At 38.9% G+C, this 12,794-nt stretch overlaps 1 pseudogene; it reads right to left on the bottom strand.

Annotated features, from left to right (window-relative positions):
* Nucleotides 1–4,614: 4,614 nt before the first annotated feature.
* Nucleotides 4,615–7,872, bottom strand: LOC148778732 (olfactory receptor 5H15-like; annotated as a pseudogene).
* Between the last annotated feature and the right edge of the window lie 4,922 nt (nucleotides 7,873–12,794).

The raw sequence follows: 12,794 nt of genomic DNA, 5'->3' as shown, positions 1-12,794 counted from the left end.
CTATGTCTCCTGTTCCTGTCTTTGTTCTAAAGTCTATTTCATTTGATATAAGTATTGCTACCTTGTGGCTCAGCTGGTAAAGAATCTGCCTGCAGTGCGAGAGTAATGGATTTGATCCCTGGGTTGGGAAGATCCCCTGGAGAAGGGAAAGGCTACCCACTCCAGTAATCTGGCCTAGAGAATTCCATGGACTGTATAGTCCATGGGTTCACAAAGAGGCAGACACAACTGAGCAACTTTCACTTTCACTTCACCCGAGCTTTATTTTGATTTCCATTTATATGGGATAACTTTGATCCCTCCATTTTCAGTCTCCGTATGTCTTTAGAACTGAAGCGAGTATCTGCGGGATGAATATGGGTATTGTTTTTGCATCCCTTCAGCCTTTCTGTATGTTTTGATTAAAGCATTTAGTCTTTTTACATTTAAAATAATTATTGATAGTATGTACATATTGCCATTTTATTAGTTGTTCTGAGGTTGTTTTGTACTTCTTTTTTATGCTTTCTTCTTCTTTGATTTCTTCCCTTCTGACTTGATAACCTTATGGCTTGTATTTCTTTCTACTTTTTATGTGTTATATCTATTATGATTTTTGGTTTGTGGTTTTCATTAGGTTTATACATAGCAGTCAATATTGGGATATCAGTTCAGTTGCTCAGTCGTGTCTGACTCTGTGACCCCATGGACTGTAGCACGCTGGGCTTCCCCATCCACCACGTACTCCCAGAGGTTGCTCAAATTCATGTCCATCGAGTGGGTGATGCCATCCAACCATCTCATCCTCTGTTGTCCCCTTCTCCTCCCACCCCCAATCCCTCCCAGCATCAGAGTCGTTTCCAATGAGTCAACTCTTCACATGAGGTGGCCAAAGTATTGGAGTTTCAGCTTTAGCATCAGTCCTTCCAATGAACACCCAGGACTGATCTCCTTAGAATGGACTGGTTGGATCTCTTTGCAGTCCAAGGGACTCTCAAGAGTCTTCTCCAACACCACAGTTCAAAAGCATCAATTCTTCGGTGCTCAGCTTTCTTCACAGTCCAACCCTCAGATCCATACATGATCACTGGAAAAACCATAACCTTGACTATATAGACCTTTGTTGGCAGAGTAATGTCTCCTCTTTTTAATATACTGTCTAGTTTTGTCATAGCTTTTCTTCCAAGGAGCAAATGTCTTTCAATTTCATGGCTGCAGTCACCTTCTGTAGTGATCTGCGAGTCCCAAAAAATAAAGTCTGTCACTGTTTCCATTGTTTCCCCATCTCTCTGCCAGGAAGTGATAGGACCAATGCCATGATCTTTGTGTTTTTTTTTTTTTTTTTTAAATGTTGAGTTTTAAGCCAGCTTTTTCACTCTTCTCTTTCACTTTCATCAAGAGGCTTTTTAGTTCCTCTTTGCTTTCTGTCATAGGGTGGTGTCATCTGCAGATCTGAGATTATTGGTATTTCTCCCTGTAATCTTGATTCCAGCTTGTGCTTCATCCAGCCTGGCTTTTCACATGATCTATTCTGCATATAAATTAAATAAACAGAGTGACAATATACAGCCTTGATGTACTCCTTTCCCAATTTGGAACCAGTCTGTTGTTCCATGTCCAGTTTTAACTGTTGCATCTTAACCTACATACAGATTTCTCAGGAAGCAGGTCAGGTAGTCTGGTATTCCCCTCTCTTTCAGAATTTTCTTTTTTATTTATTTATTTTTTAATTTATTTATTTTAATTGGAGGCTAATTACTTTACATTATTGTATTGGTTTTGCCATACATTGACATGAATCTGCCCCAGGTGTACATATGTTGTTTGTTGTGGGTTGCCATTTTTTCTCCAAAAAAACCTTCTCAACCTGCGGATCATACCTGTTTCTCTTGCGTCTCCTGCATTGGCAGTCAGATTCTTTACCACCAACTATGTGTGGTAACTAAGCTGACAACAGGTGGACTTTTGGTTCATATTTTGTGTCATGTTGACATGGTCTAGATTGCCCAGATACCCAGTTATCATTATTTTTGTGTGTGTCTGTGTGTTCCTAAAAGAGATTACTGTTGACTTAGTAGACTTAGTAAAGTGGACTACAACACCCTTTGTATCTGAGTGTCATCTCATCCATTCTGGGCTTATATGGAGCAGAAAGGCAAAGGAAGGCAGACTGAATCTGATTCATGACAGAACATGAATCTTATTTTGCCCTCCATGCTATTGGTTCTCATGTTTTCATACATGGGCTGGAATGTTTACCATCAGTTCTTCAATTTCAAACTTGATAACTGCCTCAGCTTTCCTGGATCTCTACCATGCAGATAACAGATCACAGGTCTTCTCAGCCTCCATAATAAGGTGACCCAAATCTAATAATACTCATCTTTAGATACATATGTACGTGTAGATATAGGTTTACAAAGAGAGTGATATGATTGATTTCTATATTTGTCTTCATATATGTGTACTTCCCATTGGTACTATCCTGGATAATTCTGATTGATATAAAGACTATGTATTTAGTGAACGTCTTTCTTTATACTGAAAAATAAATGGAAATATCATGATGCTGTTGTTAACTGTAACCCCCAAATGAGGCTGACTTACATCCCTTCTCATCATATTATTACAGCATAAGGAATAGCTTGTATATAAGATTTCTTTGAGAATTGTGGTCCAAAAATCATATAATCCTGACAACTAATTATTTTCCGGTGATAACCAATGTATCTCACCTGGAAGCTGACCTGGTCTAACTTTGTGAGACCCTCCAGAAATATGTAACAATAAGATTATTGTAAATATTTTAATCCAAACATCTAACTTAAAAACTTCTCCTGATATACCCCAGGAAATAATACTCATAATAAAAAGAAGAAGGTTTAAATCACTTTAGTTGTATGATACTTGTGATTGTCTTGAAAGAAACTTAGAGTGGTAAACTGACTTGCAGTAGTTATCTCAGGGCAAGTGATCCCCCTGAACTCACTACAAAATTGATATCAAGTAAAGGACTCTTTCTTCATTTGAAGTATTTTAAAGATGATGCTGTGAAAGTACTGCACTCAATATGTCAGCAAATTTGGAAAGCTCAGCAGTGGCCACAGGACTGGAAAAGGTCAGGTTTCATTCCAATCCCAAAGAAAGGCAATGTCAAAGAATCAAAGAATGCTCAAACTACCACACAATTGCACTCATCTCACACACTAGTAAAGTGATGCTCAAAATTCTCCAAGCCAGGCTTCAGCAATACGTGAACCATGCACTTCCAAGATGTTCAAGCTGGTTTTAAAAAAGGCAGCGGCACCAGAGATCAAATTGCCAACATCCACTGGATCATGGAAAAAGCAAGAGAGATCCAAAAAAACATCTATTTCTGCTTCATTGACTATGCCAAAGCCTTTGTGTGGATCACAATAAACTGTGGAACATTCTGAAAGAGATGGGAATCCCAGACCACCTGACCTGCCTCTTGAGAAACTTGTATGCAGATCAGGAAGCAACAGTTAGAACTGTACATGGAACAACAGACTGGTTCCAAATAGGAAAAGGAGTACGTCAAGGTTGTATATTGTCACCCTGCTTCTTTAACTTATATGCAGAGTGCATCATGAGGAATGCTGGGCTGGAGGAAGCACAAGCTGGAATCAAGATTGCCGGGAGAAATATCAATAACCTAAAATATGCAGATGACACCACACTTATGGCAGAAAGCGAAGAAGAACTAAAAAGCCTCTTGATGAAAGTGAAAGAGGAGAGTGAAAAAGTTGGCTTAAAGCTCAACATTCAGAAAACGAAGATCATGGCAGCCGGTCCCATCACTTCATGGGAAATAGATGGGGAAACTTTGGAAACAGTGTCAAACTTTACTTTTGGGGGCTCCAAAATCACTGCAGATGGTGATTGCAGCCATGAAATTAAAAGACGCTTACCCCTTGGAAGGAAAGCTATGACCAACCTAGATAGCATATTAAAATGCAGAGGCATTATTTTGCCAACAAAGGTCCGTCTAGTCAAGGCTATGGTTTTTCCAGTAGTCATGTATGGATGTGAGAGTTGGACTGTGAAGAAAGCTGATCGCCGAAGAATTGATGCTTTTGAACTGTGGTGCTGGAGAAGACTCTTGAGAGTCCCTTGGACTGTGAGGAGGTCCAACCAGTCATCCTAAAGGAGATCAATCCTGGGCGTTCATTGGAAGGACTGATGCTGAAGCTGAAACTCCAGTACTTTGGCCACCTGATGCAAAGGGCTGACTCTTTGGAAAAGACACCAATGCTAGGAAAGATTGAGGGCAGGAGGAGAAGGGGACGACAGGGGATGAGATGGTTGGATGGCATCAATGACACAATGGACATGAGTTTGAGTGAACTCCAGGAGTTGGTGATGGACAGGGAGGCCTGGCCTGCTGCGATTCATGGGGTCGCAAAGAGTCAGACGTGACTGAGAGACTGAACTGAACTGAAAGTAATATTTATTTCACTTTTACATATATTTCTTAAATGCTTATTTAGGACTTCATGTATGTAAACAGTTGTGCTAATAAGCACCACAAAAGATTAAAGAATAGTGAGGCTTGTAAACTGCAATCTAAAAAATCTTATTGGCTAAAAATAAGTATTGCACAATTACACAAGATCATTTGTGGAAACTGTAACATTTAAACTTTGAAGAAAGGACCATTTCAATTGGAGATGAAGATAGATCCCTAGAGGGAGCATTCTCAGTGGAGAGACCTGTATGAAAATAAAACATGTACCAGAGAGAGAGTTTTGTCCTGAGGCTTTCAATAATTAATTTTGGTATAAAATATGGTCCATTAGGAAAATTGTGGAAGCAGATATTTCAAAGAAAAGAGCTTTAATAATGTCAGCAAATTCAGAGTAATATGTGTGTGTGTGTTTATCATGTTATCTATGCATAGATCTTAACAAATTGAACATATGTATATTCATATATGAAGTTCTGTATATGTATGCAATATATACATGCATAGTCTGGTGGCAATGGCAATCCATCAAAAGTTATTGAAGAGGAATATAAAAATAATCTGACAGGAATGTTTGGGAAGTAAGAGAATATCAACATGATGTAAAAGAAGTAATAAAACTATTACAAATGACAAATGTGAGTCATTTTAGGTCCTCAGTGGTGTCATTAGGAATGTGTATGGATTCAGTGGTGAGATTGGAAGGTAAGAGATGGACCTGAAGATAAATCACATATTATCATAGAGTATAAAGTGGAACAAAAGATGACTTTAAGCATTTCAGGGGCACAAATCATGCAAGCCCCTGGTTCATTATCAAAATGAACTCTTTGATATCATATCATCTTACAATTATTTGAACTTCAGTAATATGCATTTGAAGCCTCTGGTACTCAACAATATATTCCAATAACTTTTCCATATTACTTCTTTTTTCTTATCAGTTTCATCATTTCTAAATTGTAGCAAGGTTGAGCCCATTTCCTTCCTATTCGGCCACTTCACTTTTCTTCTTTATGCCCATCCCAGTTAAATCTTAAACCTAATCTCTTACCTTTCTGAATTAGTGAAGCTTTTCGGATTACTGTACAACACACAAGAAAACTAGACAGTGCCTTTCAAGGTATCAAGGGCAATGAGAGGCAGCTCCCCTCTTCTCATTATTTATAGACGCCCACTGGGCTAAAAACATCCTCTTATAATTTGTTCTGACTTTCATTTATTTAACTTCGTTCTCATTTTTTCTTTTTATCTTCTCATTTCTGCTGATTTCTCTGTGTAATATGAGAATTGAGTCTGCAAAAGAAATAAATTTCACCATGTCCCAAATAGAGTGTATGAAAGTCCTTTTAATAGTTAGCAAAATTCTGTGATTGGCCTGTTTACTCAAACTCAAAGTTGCCTACACTGTGGAGGTAAACATGATATGAGCTTCCAGGCTACACTGCTGTATTACTATCAAAAAATTTACATTCAATTTTTTTCAGAGCAATTGTGCTATTATAGTGCATAATGCATTTATGGAGCCACATTGAGAACATATGTGTATAATACGTTGTCTTCCTCTTTAATTAATTTAACTCAAACACTCAATTAAGTTTTTCTATGGTTTTGACATTTTGGGATAATTTGGTCTTTCCAGGTGGCACTATGGTAAAGAACCTGCCGGCCACTGCAGGTTAGATGTAAGAGACTTGGGTTCGATTCCTGGGTTGGGAAGGTCCCCTGGAGAAGGGCGTGGCAACTCATTCCAGTATTATCACCTGGAGAATTCCATAAACAGAGGAGCCTGGGGATCTGTGGTCCATAGGATCGCAAACAGTTGGACACGACTGAAGCGACTTAGCATGCAGGCATGCACACACTCATATATTTTAATATATTTATTAATGCTCCTTCTTTCAGTCATTAAAATTCTAGGGCAATTATAAATGCAAAAACTTTGAACACTAATCAATGCATATCTAATCTGCATACTTATGTGACTTCTAATGAATGCAGAACATATTAGTATGAGATCTAAGCATTTTTCTTTAACATTTTGCCAGGGAATCTATGATTTTCTTATTTCTCAGAATAGATGATTGTATTTAGCAAAGGAATTATGAAAGTTCACAAATAGAGCATCCATTGTATCTTGAACATCTGCTTCTGCAGATCCAGGGAGCACACACATGGAGAACAGAGGGTCAGAGTACAAAGAGATAATTAAGAGATATGTAAAAGGCTTTCCTTATGCTTTGTAGAGGATTCCCTGGTTGCTCAGCAGGTAAACAACCCTCCTACCAATGCAGGAGATGCAAGAGATGCTCCCTGGATTTCTGGTTCAGGAGGATACCCTGGAGAAGGAAACAGCAAAAATTCCATGGACAGAAGAGCCTGGCAGGCTACTGTCCATGGGGTCACAGAGTCAGACACAACTGAGTGTGCACTCACACAGACTCACACATACATTGTACAGACTTCTTCTTTAATATTGTAAAGAGAACAACTTTATAAGGGACAAGAACAGTCAGAATGATGCACACCTGTATTGATCCTGAGAAAAGAAATACAATCAGAGAATTAATGCAGAGGTCAGTACATGAAATCTTAAACAATGTCATAGTATATGTACTACATTATAGAATTACAGAAGGTTAATCTGACTTTGGTTCTAATGGTAAAGGATCTGCCTGTCAATGCAGGAGACATTGATCCCTGGGTCAGGAAGAGTCCCTGGTAGAGGAAATGGCAACCCACTCCAGTCTTCTTGCCTGCAGAGTCGCATGGATAGAAGAGCCTGGTGAGCTACAGCCCCATGGGGTTGCAAAGAGTCAGACATGACTAAGCAACTAATACACACAACACACAATCTGAATTTAAAAACATGATGAAGTATGGCATGAACAAGGCTATGTAAAATTGACAAAAGTAACAGCCAGTTGTATAGTCTATTGGTCATATTTACTATATAAAGTAATAGTTTGCATACGGCCATACAGTGATCATACACCATAGTTGCTAGCAAAAACCATTCTGTGGTTACTCTGATTGCACAGGAAAAAATTGTATCTTGCATTAAGTGAGAGAGATCATTTTGCTCTTGGCAAAGAGATTCTCTAGCAACTGGCTGAGGGCAGGATGGTCACTGTGGATGATATCTAGGAATCTGCAAAGGTCAGATTCTCAAGGAATAAGTACATGGGCACGTGAAGGTAGGGGTCTTTCCATAACATAGCAGTCAGACCAAGGTTCCTTGCAACAGTGATGAGATATAACATAGCAGTCAGACCAAGGTTCCTTGCAATAGTGATGAGATATATCACCAAGAACACCAATGACAAGGGGATTTGCCATTTGGTTGGTATGTAAGTCCTGTGAAAATAAAAATAAACTGTTAGTAATATTGCATTTTCTTTTTCCATATCCTCACTGGGTGGTGTCTGAAATCCATGGAGTAAATGAAAAGAATAGCAGTCAGAAATTACAAAGTGAAATTATGGGGAAAGAGAGTTGAAATGAAACCTTGCACTCCAGGGTACTGTTAATTTTATTTCCTCCTTAATATAATAAAAGGGGTCTGTTTTGGAGGGTGGAAATAAATTTTGTTATTGTTTTTCAGTCATTAAGTCCTGTCTAACCCTTTGAGACTCCAGGCACTGTAGCATGCCAGGTTCCTCTGTCCTCCAACTATCTCCTGGCATTTGCTCAAATTCATGTCCATTGAATTGGTGATGTTATCCAGCCATCTCGTCTTCTGTCGCCCCCTTTTCCTCTCCTCAGTCTTTCCCAAAATCAAGGTCTTTTCTAATGAGTCGACTTTTTACATCACTAGCCATAGTATTGGAACTTCATCTTTAGCAACAATCCTTCCAGTGAATAATCAGGATCAATTTCCTTTAGGATTGACTGGTTTGATCTTCTTGCAGTCCTAGGGACTTTCAAGAGACTTCTTCAGGACCACAATTGGAAAGCATCAATTCTTAAGCACTCAGCCTTCTTTATGGTACTACTGTCACATCCATATGTGACTATTGGAAAAACATAGCTTTGACTATATATTTGCACCTTTGTCAGCAAAGTGATGTTTCTGGTTTTTCATACACTGTCTAGGTTTATCATAGCTTTCCTTCCAAGGAGCAAGCATCTTTTCATTTCATGGCTGCAATCATAGTTTTCAGTTTTTTGGAGTCCAAGAAAATAAAATCTGTTACTGTTTCCACTTTTTTTCTATTTACCATGAAGTGATGCGATCACCTGCCATGATCTTTGTTTTCTGAATGTTGAGTTTTAAGCCATTTTTTTCACTTTCCTCTCTGAGTCTCATCAGAAGGCTTTTTAGTTCCTCTTCACTTTCTGCCATTATAATGACATTATCTACATATCTGAGGCTGTGATATTTCTCCTAGCCATCTTGATTCCAGCGGGTGATTCATCCAGCCCAGCATTTCACACGATGAACTCTGTATATAATTAAATAAGCAGGGTAGTAATTTTGTACATGGGGCTAAAGGTGAGGCTAAAGATGCAGTTTCTAGAGCCTACACTGGTTGTGAGATTGAACTTACTCTTTGCCCAATTTCTGGGGGTAGGGAGGAGTATCTGATCCCAAGTTGCTGGATCAGAACCAGGAGGATTGGGCTTTGAGCTGACCCTGTTTCTCTTTTTTTTTTAATTTTTTAATTGAATAATAATTGCTTTACAGAATTTTGTTGGTAATCAACGATAGATACACTTGTGTCCCCTCCCTGTTGAAACTCCCTAACATCTCCCTCCTATCCCATCCCCTCTAGGCTTTTACAGAGCCCCTGTCTGAGTTTCCCGAGTCATACAGCAAATTCCTGTTGACTATATGTCTATCTCTTTTACATATGATAATGTAGGTTTCCATGCTACTCTCTCCATACACCTCACCCTCTCCTTTCTCCACCACCTCCATGTCCATAAGTCTGTTCTCTATGCCTGTGTCTCCACTGCTGCCCTGCAAATAATTTCATTAGTACCATCTTTCTAGATTCCATATATGTGTGTGTGTGTGTGTTATTATACAATATTTATCTTTCTTTCTGACTCACTTCACTCTGTATAATAGGCTCTAGGTTCATCCACCTCATTAGAACTGACTCAAATGAGTTCCTTTTTATGGCTGAGTATTATTCCATTGTATATATATACCACAACTTTATCCATTCAACTGTTGATGGACATCTAGGTTGCATCCATGTTCTAGCTATTGTAGATAGTACTGCAATGAATATTGTGGTACATTGTTTTTTTCAGTTTTCATTTCCTCAGGGTATATGCCTAGTAGTGGGATTGCTGTGACCCTGTTCCTTTAAAAGTATCTTTTCTCCTCTCCCTGCACACTCAGCAGAGGGGATGTTAAAATAAGTGGGTCACATGCACAAAGTTTCAGTGTGCTGCCTATTTAGGTATCTATGGCTCTGCTAAGAGATGGGAGTCCTCACAGGTGTCACTTTAGTAAATGCCAGCAATGGCCACCACTGTCCCACCCAGGCTCAGCCTTAGAACCTGGTGATCTCTAAACCCATGATCAAATTTTTCCCTCAGTTGTGGCTTATGGCAGAAAGTGAAGAGGAACTCAAAAGCCTCTTCATGAAAGTGAAAGAGGAGTGTGAAAAGGTTGGCTTGAAGCTCAACATTCAGAAAACAAAGATCATGGCATCTGGTCCCATCACTTCATGGGAAATAGATGGGAAAACAGTGGAAACAGTGTCAGCCTTTATTTTTTGGGGCTCCAAAATCACTGCGGATGCTGATTGAAGCCATGAAATTAAAAGACGCTTACTCCTTGGAAGGAAAGTTATGACCAACCTTGATAGTATATTAAAAAGCAGAGACATTACTTTGCCAACCAAGGTCCATCTAGTCAAGGCTCTGGTTTTTCCCGTGGTCATGTATGGATGTGAGAGTTGGACTGTGAAGAAGGCTGATCGCCAAAGAATTGATGCTTTTGAACTGTGGTGCTGGAGAAGACTCTTGAGAGTCCCTTGGACTGCAAGGAAATCCAACCAGTCCATTCTAAAGGAGATCAATCCTGGGTGTTCATTGGAAGGACTGATGCTAAAGCTAAAACTGCAATACTTTGGCCACTTCATGCGACGAGTTGACTCACTGAAAAAGACTCTGATGCTGGGAAAGGTTGGGGGCAGGAGGAGAAGGGGACGACTGAGAATGAGATGGCTGGATGGCATCACCGACTCTGTGGACATGAGTTTGAGTGAACTCCGGGAGTTGGTGATGGACAGGGTGGTCTGGCGTGCTGTGATTCATGGGGTCGCGGAGAGTCAGAGACGACTGAGTGACTGAACTGGACTGAACTGAACTGTGGCCATCCCAAATCTAATCTATTTTGCTTAACTGTCCTGCAGAAAGATTGTATCAATTTTAGAGGTATAACTGCTCTATTATATTCCCAACAAATTGACTGTCATATCCTTTTAAATGTTTTCCAAACTGATAGCTCTTCTTTCCATTCATACAATAGAAGTAAAATAAAACCAAAAAAAAATTAATTTCACATATTTAAATTGAAATAAGTGAAATATATTACTTAAGCTTATTAGATTTACAATTTTTCTGTTGAATGTCCATTGCCACTTCCTTCTACTCAGATGTTTGCATGTCTTTTATGAATTGTAGTAGTTTCTTATATATGTGTTAGCCATTTTCTTTCTCTCATAAATGTCTTCAATTTTTTGTATTTTATGTGGCTATTAACTCTGCTGTTTTATTATTATGTAAAAGTTTTAAAATTTATATAGTCATTGTAAGAGGAGGAACTCAGGAAAACAAAGACTTTGCCCACTAATTAAGGAGAGAAATTTAATTCAGTAAACAATTCGAAAGTATTGTTAAATCAAAAAGTCAAACAGAATAGTAAGGCAGCTCAGAGATTACAATTAGTGAGGAGTTTCTACAAGGGTGAGTGATTAGTTAACATAAGCTATGATTTCACACGCATGAGCAACTTTCTTACAGTAGGTGGACTTAGTGATTAGATACAACTTGTGCTTGGAGACACTCCCTTTAGCAGTGGAAGAATGGGAAAAACATTATGGGTTTTCCCCCAGTCTTTAGTTACACTGATCCTCATTGTTCAATGTAGATAGAAGACATTTGGAAGGGAAGGAGTCTGAATTTGACAGTGGTCCTTAATTATAAAACAAAACACAGGTAAGGAAGTAGGAAAATGGATTGAGGGCAAAAAGGAAAATGATCAAATAATCACATGCATCAGTTAATCTGCTTATTATTTCTAGATTTGGTCTTTTGGTAATAAACCCTTTTCTTGACTTGTCAAAGTATGAAATTTTACTGTGCAAAAGCATGAAAACTCTTGTCTATTTAGTAGGTAATATATATGAAAGTTCTAGTTTAGTGCCTAGCAGTTGGTAGGTTCTCAGTAAATTATTTCTTTCATAATTGTACATGTAAGGATCAATACATGTTTTTGTTTATAAATGTAGAATTGTTAATATTTTCTGTCTCAATTATGCTTGATCAGCAACTCCAGGTTTTGGTTAATGCTATATACGCCTGGAGAATCCCAGGGACGGGGGAGACTGGTGGGCTGCCGTCTATGGGGTCACGCAGAGTCGGACATGACTGAAGTGACTTAGCAGCAGCAGCAGCATGCACCTATTAGAGCATCATCTTTCAGGATTTGAAATACCTCAGTTGGAAAGATGATGCTGTAATAGGCGCATAGCATTAACCAAAACCTGGAGTTGCTGATCAAGCATAATTGAGAAAGAAAATATTAACAATTCTACATTTATAAACAAAAACATGAGCTATTTCAAATCCTGAAAGATGAGGCTGTGAAAGTGCTGCACTCAATATGCCAGCAAATTTGGAAAACTCAGCAGTGGCCACAGGACTAGAAAAGGTCAGTCTTCATTCCAATCCCAAAGAAAGGCAATGTCAAAGAATGCTCAAACTACCGCACAATTGCACTCATGTCACACGCTAGTAAAGTCATGCTCAAAATTCTCCAAGCCAGGCTTCAGCAATATGTGAATCGTGAACTTTCAGATGTTCAAGCAGTTTTTAGAAAAGGCAGAGGAAACAGAGATCAAATTGCCAACATCCGCTGGATCATGGAGAAAGCAAGAGAGTTCCAAAAAAACATATTTCTGATTCAATGACTATGCCAAAGCTTTAGACTGTGTGGATCACATTAAACTGTGGAAAATTCTGAAAGAGACGGGAATACCAGACCACCTGACCTGCCTCTTGAGAAACCTGTATGCAGGTCAGGAAGCAACAGTCAGAACTGTACATGGAACAACAGACTGGTTCCAAATAGGAAAAGGAGTACGTC

Source organism: Moschus berezovskii, chromosome 1, assembly GCF_049115385.1.
Source record: "Moschus berezovskii isolate FMDL1 chromosome 1, NW_MosBer_1.0, whole genome shotgun sequence".
Classification (NCBI taxonomy): Eukaryota; Metazoa; Chordata; class Mammalia; order Artiodactyla; family Moschidae; genus Moschus; species Moschus berezovskii.
This window is presented reverse-complemented; position numbering and strand designations above follow the sequence as displayed.